Raw genomic sequence first — 10,000 nt, 5'->3', positions numbered from 1 at the left:
AACTGTGAGAGATGACTAGTGGTTAAAAGAATGAGACATAAAAGAAAATTGGTTTAAATAGATTTGGTGTATTTACAAGGTTCACATAAAAGACTTTAAAACAACACGATAAAACTAGGTCAACTCTGTTAAAAGAATACAGTTCATTTGTCCATACCCTAAAAACAGGTAAACTCTGTTAAAAGAATACAGTTCATTTGTCCATACCCTAAAAACAGTCCAAGAATCCCAGTGTGTTGATAAGTCCAATGTGAGTGTCCACCAGTGTATATACAATCCACAGAAAGTGTAATCCAAAGTTTGCAGGTGGTGAATGGAAAGTTGAGCTGTAAAATTAGCAACTCCTCAATCCAACAGTTTGGTGACTGTCCTTTGTTTGTCATGCTGCTCTCTTATACAGTTGTACTTCCTGCTTCCTGTCATGTGTCTAGTCACATGACAGGCCAACCATCCATTTATTAAAGACACATACACTTAAAATGTTAAGAGTAATAAAATGGCCTAAAAAACATGTAAAACACTTAAAACTCTATAATACATTTAAATGATTGTAATAAATAGAGCGGTAAAACACGTCTTTCTAAAAGCCAGCATATTATATAAATAGTGAAGAAAAGGCAAAAGCTTACAGCACCTGGTATTCCCAGGCGGTCTCCAATCCAAGTACTAACCAGGCCCGACGCTGCTTAGCTTCCGAGATCAGACGAGGTCGGGCGCTCTCAGCGCGGTATGGCCATAATCGAGGGCTGCTCCAAAAAGTGGGCTATTTAAAGATTAGCCTCCGTAAAAGCCAGCATATTATATAAATAGTGAAGAAAAGGCAAAAGCTTACAGCACCTGGTATTCCCAGGCGGTCTCCCATAAAAGTGTAACAATCGGCCTTATCAGCCGAGTTACAAGACTAAAATGGGGTCAGATTTAACTGTGAGAGATGACTAGTGGTTAAAAGAATGAGACATAAAAGAAAATTGGTTTAAATAGATTTGGTGTATTTACAAGGTTCACATAAAAGACTTTAAAACAACACGATAAAACTAGGGTCAACTCTGTTAAAAGAATACAGTTCATTTGTCCATACCCTAAAAACAGGTAAACTCTGTTAACCCCCTGGGGACGAAAAACGCCCTGGGGCGTTTTGAGGCAGTTTCCCAAAAGGAACTTTAATTACTTTGTCATTTCTGATTGTACAGATAAAAGCAGTACATCAATCGAATCTGTAAAGGGTCTACTTTTATTTGTATATACTCACAAAATCAAAAAAACATTGTGATTTTGCAAAATAAAGAAAACAAAAAGGGTGTGCTGTCTGCCGCGTTGATCTCCGTGATCTTCATTCAGAAACGCGTCAGTAAAATAGACTATAACTCAGCCAATATACAACACAGAGACATGAGCAATATGTCTAGACAAAGCTTGATATGTATACTTTTAAACGAAGTAAGTTTTACCGAAAACAAATATCCTGTGATAAAATAATCAATATGAAACCAACACGATGTCCAGTCTCTCCGGTCTGCTTCATTATTTTATAATTAGATTACGCCCACGAGCTGTTCGCTATTCATATTCAAATCGTCCACGTGAGGGCGCCGCGCCAAAAGTAGACGCCCACATCACGGTAAACAAAGGAGAAACTTCGTTCAAGTTAGTCATTTCTGGAAGAAGACTCTGTCAGGAATAAAACGTACTTCAGAAGACATGAGTAAGTTTTTTTTTTTCTCTTATTAGCCTACTTGTTAGTTATTACTGTGACAGAATGTGCAAACATTTTACCAGTTAAGACTTTTTGCCAACTATAATTCCTGACTACAGCAAGTGAAACATTATAAAGTACGTTTCATTTCACTGCATCTAAATGACTAACGATGCCAGTATGTTTTTAATAGTCTGTTCAATAAAGAATGATGCAATATAAAGGTTATAGTGTTCACATTTAAGCTTAACAGTTATAATATAGCCTAGTTTCTTTGTATTCACACAAAGCATGCTTATGTTTGACTATAAGATCATAATTATTTATTTAGTTATTAATGTATCTTACAACAGTAGGATGTAATATGAGGGTTTACACTTAGTGTATGTTTTGAAAATATGTATTAATACTGTGTTCTCGAATGGATGTTTAACACGATAAACAATTTTTATTAGTTTCTCAGATATAAAATGTCCTTTTTACGTTTGTACAAAATGCGTGGGTCTATGACTACAAAATCATAATATATATATAAATAAATAGTATGATGCTGCTGATATTAAAATGCTCACAGATGTTTTGTTTTGTTGTTTTTAGTGATTGTAAACCTGCTCAACACATGAATCCTGCTGACATTTACTTGAGTCTCCTCAAACTGTTTTCCTGAGAGCACTGTACCATCTTCAGATGTTAAAGAAGTTCACAAGTGAATCTCAAGTTATTTTTCTTGATAAATAAATCTATTCAAAATAAGCTACAAACATATTTTGTCCTTATATTCCTCCTTCATTCATTCCTTTGTTCCTCTCAGTCATCTGACTGAATAACTAATTATGCGGCTCATTATGCAGGTCTTTGTCTTCTCAGGTGTGAATCACAGCATTATTCATGATCATTCACGCCTTCTTCGCATACAGCTATTCTAAACAAAAAGTGTCTTCAAAAATTTAAATCAATATACTGTTTTGTGTAAACAAGTGAACGAGATGATTTTCACATCATTTGATAGAAAAAACTCTAGCCTAACACATCCAGTTCTCAAAGTCTTGTGAACAAATATTCTGTATGTGTTTCATTACTTTATTTCAGTGACTTCAAAAATTTTGTTTTTCACTAAGCACGCATAAACGTTGTTTTCTCAAAAACACCAACATGTACATTCATGTTGCTTACATATTATTGTAGCCCAAATTGTGCTGATTACAATATAATCAGATTTGGGCCATTCATATGTTTTTAAGATACTGAAAAAAGCACAAATGTCAGGGCATGTCAAAACTTTTTCAGGGCCCAAAAACACCCTCAGTCCCCAGAGGGTTAAAAGAATACAGTTCATTTGTCCATACCCTAAAAACAGTCCAAGAATCCCAGTGTGTTGATAAGTCCAATGTGAGTGTCCACCAGTGTATATACAATCCACAGAAAGTGTAATCCAAAGTTTGCAGGTGGTGAATGGAAAGTTGAGCTCTAAAATTAGCAACTCCTCAATCCAACAGTTTGGTGACTGTCCTTTGTTTGTCATGCTGCTCTCTTATACAGTTGTACTTCCTGCTTCCTGTCATGTGTCTAGTCACATGACAGGCCAACCATCCATTTATTAAAGACACATACACTTAAAATGTTAAGAGTAATAAAATGGCCTAAAAAACATGTAAAACACTTAAAACTCTATAATACATTTAAATGATTGTAATAAATAGAGCGGTAAAACACGTCTTTCTAAAAGCCAGCATATTATATAAATAGTGAAGAAAAGGCAAAAGCTTACAGCACCTGGTATTCCCAGGCGGTCTCCCATCCAAGTACTAAACAGGCCCGACGCTGCTTAGCTTCCGAGATCAGACGAGACCGGGCGCTCTCAGCGCGGTATGGCCATAAGCGAGGGCTGCTCCAAAAAGTGGGCTATTTAAAGATCAGCCTCCGTAAAAGCCAGCATATTATATAAATAGTGAAGAAAAGGCAAAAGCTTACAGCACCTGGTATTCCCAGGCGGTCTCCCATCCAAGTACTAACAAGGCCCGACGCTGCTTAGCTTCCGAGATCAGACGAGGTCGGGCGCTCTCAGCGCGGTATGGCCATAATCGAGGGCTGCTCCAAAATGTTGGCTATTTAAAGATCAGCCTCCGTAAAAGCCAGCATATTATATAAATAGTGAAGAAAAGGCAAAAGCTTACAGCACCTGGTATTCCCAGGCGGTCTCCAATCCAAGTACTAACCAGGCCCGACGCTGCTTAGCTTCCGAGATCAGACGAGATCGGGCGCTCTCAGCGCGGTATGGCCATAAGCGAGGGCTGCTCCAAAAAGTGGGCTATTTAAAGATCAGCCTCCGTAAAAGCCAGCATATTATATAAATAGTGAAGAAAAGGCAAAAGCTTACAGCACCTGGTATTCCCAGGCGGTCTCCCATAAAAGTGTAACAATCGGCCTTATCAGCCGAGTTACAAGACTAAAATGGGGTCAGATTTAACTGTGAGAGATGACTAGTGGTTAAAAGAATGAGACATAAAAGAAAATTGGTTTAAATAGATTTGGTGTATTTACAAGGTTCACATAAAAGACTTTAAAACAACACGATAAAACTAGGTCAACTCTGTTAAAAGAATACAGTTCATTTGTCCATACCCTAAAAACAGGTAAACTCTGTTAAAAGAATACAGTTCATTTGTCCATACCCTAAAAACAGTCCAAGAATCCCAGTGTGTTGATAAGTCCAATGTGAGTGTCCACCAGTGTATATACAATCCACAGAAAGTGTAATCCAAAGTTTGCAGGTGGTGAATGGAAAGTTGAGCTCTAAAATTAGCAACTCCTCAATCCAACAGTTTGGTGACTGTCCTTTGTTTGTCATGCTGCTCTCTTATACAGTTGTACTTCCGGCTTCCTGTCATGTGTCTAGTCACATGACTGGCCAACCATCCATTTATTAAAGACACATACACTTAAAATGTTAAGAGTAATAAAATGACCTAAAAAACATGTAAAACACTTAAAACTCTATAATACATTTAAATGATTGTAATAAATAGAGCGGTAAAACACGTCTTTCTAAAAGCCAGCATATTATATAAATAGTGAAGAAAAGGCAAAAGCTTACAGCACCTTGTATTCCCAGGCGGTCTCCCATCCAAGTACTAACCAGGCCCGACGCTGCTTAGCTTCCGAGATCAGACGAGATCGGGCGCTCTTTTTTTTTTTTTTTTTTTTTATTATCAAAAAGTACAAAATAATATTTACATAACTCATTTTTCATTCATTACACCTTTCAATCTTATTACATTTGAAGACAATTTAGCATATACAGCATGAGCTTTGAATTTAACCCTCCTTTATATCACTCAAACGAAACCAAAAACCCAAAACAAAAATACCTAACTTAAATATAACCATTTCTTTTCAAAATGTTAAACTAAACCTTTCTTTTGTACATATAAATCCACTTTCTTCTACAAATGCTTTTTCAAATTCTTCTTTGCTTAGGTATTTCCACATTATATACACATTCTTTCTAACAATACTCTTGAACATTTTAGTCACATCTACTTTCTTTCTCTCATAGTATGCCATATTCCTCCTCACCCATATTGCATACCTTGCATTACTTAGAATCAAATTCCAAAAGTTCACCTTCCTATCCTTATAATTTGTACATTCACCAAACAAAAACAGTTTTTTCCACTCATCTTCTGCAACCCCTTTTCCCATTCCATCTTTTATCAGTTTTTTCATTTTTCCATGAAACTCCTCAAGTTCCTTGCACTCAAAGAAAATGTGCATCAAAGTTTCTGGCTCTGTCTCACATATATCACATTCTCTACTCACATTTTTATTCATTTGATGAATTACCACCTTTGTATAGATTCTATTGTGTCGTAGCTTGAAGTCCAAGTTCTCACAGTCTAGTCCGTTGTATTTTATATTTAAGTTTCTCCATATTGTTTTTACTTTCAAATCAGGAAACAATCTTGGCCATACCGCTTCTGATGCAGGCACTTTGATCTCCTTTCTGACCATCATTTTGTATACAGTTTTCACATTTATCTCCCACAAAAACTTTTTTCTCCCATTTTCCACAATGTACATTTCAGGCATTCCCCAATCTCCCACTTTAACAGTTTCCCTTTCAATCCTTTCTACCCACCTTTCAGGCAGGCTTTTTTTAATGTTTTCACATTCACCATCCACTTTTGCTTTCTCAATTTCATCATCCCACCCCACCACACAATCATATATTGCTCTATTCGGTAAAAAACCTTTTACATATTCGTAAGCCATATCCTTTACTTTCCTTACCCCCGCTCTCATGAACAGTCTGTTGTAAAGCATTTTCCCTCCCCTCCTTATTCTTGGGTTCAGGAAAATTGGCTGATTGTGTATTTGGTTTATGTTTTCACATTCATAGTTTACATTTATCACAAATTCAGCCCATGCAGTAAACACTTCTTGGTAAAACAAAGGCAACTTTTCAATCATTGGCTTTTTTAAAACCATAAACACTCCTTCTTCACCACACCCTCCTCCTTCATTTAAATATTTTCTCATATACCCCTTCCATCCACATTCTACTTTGCCACATAAATACTTTTTTATTGTCTTAACTCTTATTGCTTTCCTTTTCACATCTAAATCCATCAATTTCAAACCCCCCTCACTGTAATCTGCTATTAATGTTTTTGCTGATATTTTTACTCCTTTCCCACCCCACACAAAAATATTCACAGCCTCTTTTATTCCATTTAACACCCAGTCTGGTAAATCAATTGCTCCCATCACATAATTACATTTAGTTAACAATAAAGAATTAACCACTACCACTTTTCCTCTTAGTCTTAATTCCCTTAGTCTCCAAAACTGTAACACTTGCTTGATTTTGTTTAGCACTCCTGACCATGTTGCATCTCTTGCCTCTTTTGCATTCTCTCCTACGTTTACCCCTAAAATTTTTATAAAATCTTTCGTTATTTTAAATGGAACATCTGACCCTTCCACCCTTATTCCTCCTATACTCATTATTTCAGATTTTTCCACATTTATTTTAGCACCTGACGCTTTCCCATATTTTTCCATCTGTTTTCTAATTTTATTTATACTCTCTATATCCCTAACTGTAAAAGTTGTATCATCTGCATATTGATGTATTACACTCAATCCTCCATTTGGTATTTGAATACCTTTTATTTCCTTGTCATTTTTGATGAGTGTCGCCAGTGGCTCAGCTGTTATTGAATACAATATTGCAGACAACGGACAGCCTTGCCTTACTGACCTCTCTAACTGAAAGGGGTCAGTTAACACCCCATTAACCTTAACACAACTTTTAGCATTTACATATATTAATTTTATCCACTTTTGCATTCTCTCTCCAAACCCAAATCTCCCCATTGTCTGTTCTATAAAGCTATGTTCCACCCTATCAAAAGCCTTATTTAAGTCTATAGATAAAACCAATCCCCCTTTCCCATCTTTCCCCATCCCTTCTACTACGTCCCTTATTGTGCAAATTGTATCTGTAATGTCTCTTCCCTTTATGCTATAAGCTTGGCTTGGTGATACTATTGACCCTACCACCTCTTTTATCCTATTTGCCAGCACTTTTGTCAGTATTTTATAATCCGTGTTTAACAGACTCAACGGTCTATAATTTTCTAGCTTAAGTGGACTTCCTTTATTTTTATATAGTATTGTGATTACTCCTAGCCCCATAGACTCTGGCATTTCACCTCTCTCTTCCATACTTCTATAAACCTTCCACAATATTGGTGCTACAGTCTCTTCAAAAGTCTTGTAAAACTCATGCGTTAAGCCGTCTGAGCCCGGGCTTTTATTCTTCTTTGTCTGTTTTATTGCTTCTTTTATTTCTTCGATACCTATGTCACTTTCACATATATTTTTCTCACTTTCACTTAACCTCACACTCACAGAGTTCAAAACTTCCTCCACACACTCCTGTTTAACCCCTTCTTTCTTAAATAGCTTCTTATAAAATATTTCTACTTCTCTTATTATCTCCACATAATCAGTAATCTTATCTCCTTTTTCATTTTCCAACTCTGTTATATACTTTTTCATCTGCTTTTTCTTTTCTAAGTTTAGAAAGAACTTTGTGCTTCTTTCTCCCTCTAACGCATACTGCGCTCTACTCCTTATTATTGCACCCTTACTTTTTTCTTTTTCATACTCCTCTATTTCTGCATTTATCTGCATAAAGCGTTCTTTATCTTGCTCGGGATTAATTTCTATTTTTTCTGCTTCCCTCTTCAATTCATTTTGCATTACCTCAACTTTGCTCCTTCTCTTAAAATTCCTTTGTTTGGCATATCTAATACTTCTTTTTTTAATTATCCCTTTCATTTTTTCCCACCACTCACATACATTTTCATCAAATAAGATATTTTCCATTTCATAATCTATACATTTTCTGATATTTTCTTTATATGCCTCTTCTTTTAGCAAGTCTGCATTCAAACACCACATTCCTCCCCCCCTCTCCTCCTCGTTCACACCCATCTTTACCATCATCATAGCATGGTCACTTACTCCCACAAACTTATATCTCACATTTTTTATATATTTTAACATTTCCCTTTTGGTTAAACATAAATCTATACGGCTTTGTTTCAAGACTCCCATCACCAATTGTCTTCTAGAGAAGTCTTTTTTGTAGGGATTCTCATCCCTCCATACATCAACTATGTCCTCATTTTGCATCCATTCAGTTAAATATTTTCTGGATACATCTGACTTAAAGTTTGCGCTGCTTGACGCGTCCAGTCTTGTGCACCATACATTAAAGTCACCGACTATTATAAAGTTGCCTTTACACAGCGGCTTAATTTCTTTAAAGACTTCTTTTCTTTCATTTTCTGTGTTAGGTGCATAAATGTTTATCAGCCTGAACAGTTCATTGTGAAATACAAATTCAATCACTAACAATCTCCCATTTCCATCCTTGTATATTTGCTTCACATTGTTTAATCGATCTCCTTTTATCAGGGTTGCCACGCCACAGGATTTTGCAGTCCCATGATTAGAAATAATTTCACCTTCCCACCTCTTTCTTATGTTGTCCATTATTTCATCAGACCAGTGTGTCTCTTGCAAACAGAGTATATCCGCTTTTAACAAACCCTTCACCTTCTCAAACTTATTTTCATCTCTTAACCCATTGCTATTCAAACAGGCAATGTTCATAATGCCCCACATAGCAAGTATCATAATTTTGAAAAAAATCATACTCATTTTGCTCAATCCATGCACTTACTTTCTGCAGTGTGCTCCTCCATTTCTTTCTTCTTTCTTTTCTTCTGCACCCTTTTTCCTTCGCTTGTGTCCATGTCCTCGTCCTCGATTGTCTCTAGACTCTCTGGCACTCCTCCACATCCCTCCACCTGCAGCTTTTCGCCTTGCCCTTTTGCACTGTCACCCTCCTGACTCTCTCCATCACCTTTCGCTGTTTCCCCTTCTCCATTTTCACACTCCAAGCCCTTCATAGCCATCTCCTTTCCGGGTTCCGCTCTCCTTTCTTTCTTTTTTCTTTCTCTCTCTCTGCCTCTGCCCTGGAGCCTCCTCCTCTTGACTGCTCACATTCTCAATCGCTCTCCACTCCACTGTTCTTTCTTCTCCACTCCATGCATCCCTTCTTTCTTCTCCAGTCGCTTCACCTTCCTTTCCTTCGATCTCCACCTCTTCATCCACCTCATACAGATCCGAATCCTCCTCATTGCTGTTTTCCTCATCCATCTCCGGCAGTGTTTCACACACACATAATCCAGGTCGCATATTGCACATAATGCAGTTCACCTCCTTGCACTCTCTGGCGTAATGTCCCTGCTTGTCACATTTAAAACATCTGAAGCTTGGGCAGTCTCTTACAATGTGACCTGGCTGAATGCACAGGCGACAGACTTTCACTTGCCTGTCATGTATCACTCTGAAGTGCTCAGTCCCTCCTAGTGTCTCAAACTTTGTTGAATATGGCAGTGATTTTACCACATCATTGAATTTTACCTTTAAAAATCTAGTCCCATCAGCGATATCTGTCCCCGGCCACATTCTCCTTTTCACTCTTGAGACCGCTTTAACTCCCCATTCCGACAGCTTTCTCAGTATCTCCTCATCCTGAATATACATTGGTAGACCAAGAAATGAGACCACCATCTCCATACAGTCCACCTCTTTCGCCATAATCCGACTGTTCTTTATCTTCAGCCCATCCAACAACTTCTTCTTTCCTTTTTCCTCTTCCATTGTCAGCTCGTATTCTTTTGGTGTTTTGTATCTACAGCCGATCACCACTCCACACTCTTCTCT

General features: G+C 37.3%; 4 non-coding genes across 4 annotated transcripts; all 4 read right to left on the bottom strand.

The window, feature by feature from the left end:
* Window positions 1-622: 622 nt before the first annotated feature.
* Window positions 623-741, bottom strand: LOC141319398 (5S ribosomal RNA). Its single transcript, XR_012353656.1, has one exon. It is a non-coding gene; the product is annotated as a 5S ribosomal RNA (ribosomal RNA).
* Window positions 742-3,454: 2,713 nt separating this feature from the next.
* On the bottom strand, window positions 3,455-3,573 carry LOC141317814 (5S ribosomal RNA). The gene has a single exon (XR_012352169.1). It is a non-coding gene; the product is annotated as a 5S ribosomal RNA (ribosomal RNA).
* An 84-nt stretch (window positions 3,574-3,657) lies between these two features.
* On the bottom strand, window positions 3,658-3,776 carry LOC141319266 (5S ribosomal RNA). Its single transcript, XR_012353532.1, has one exon. It is a non-coding gene; the product is annotated as a 5S ribosomal RNA (ribosomal RNA).
* An 84-nt stretch (window positions 3,777-3,860) lies between these two features.
* LOC141318150 (5S ribosomal RNA) lies at window positions 3,861-3,979 on the bottom strand. The gene has a single exon (XR_012352483.1). It is a non-coding gene; the product is annotated as a 5S ribosomal RNA (ribosomal RNA).
* Window positions 3,980-10,000: the final 6,021 nt, after the last annotated feature.

This window comes from Garra rufa, chromosome 1 (assembly GCF_049309525.1).
Source record: "Garra rufa chromosome 1, GarRuf1.0, whole genome shotgun sequence".
Taxonomy (NCBI): Eukaryota; Metazoa; Chordata; class Actinopteri; order Cypriniformes; family Cyprinidae; genus Garra; species Garra rufa.
This window is presented reverse-complemented; position numbering and strand designations above follow the sequence as displayed.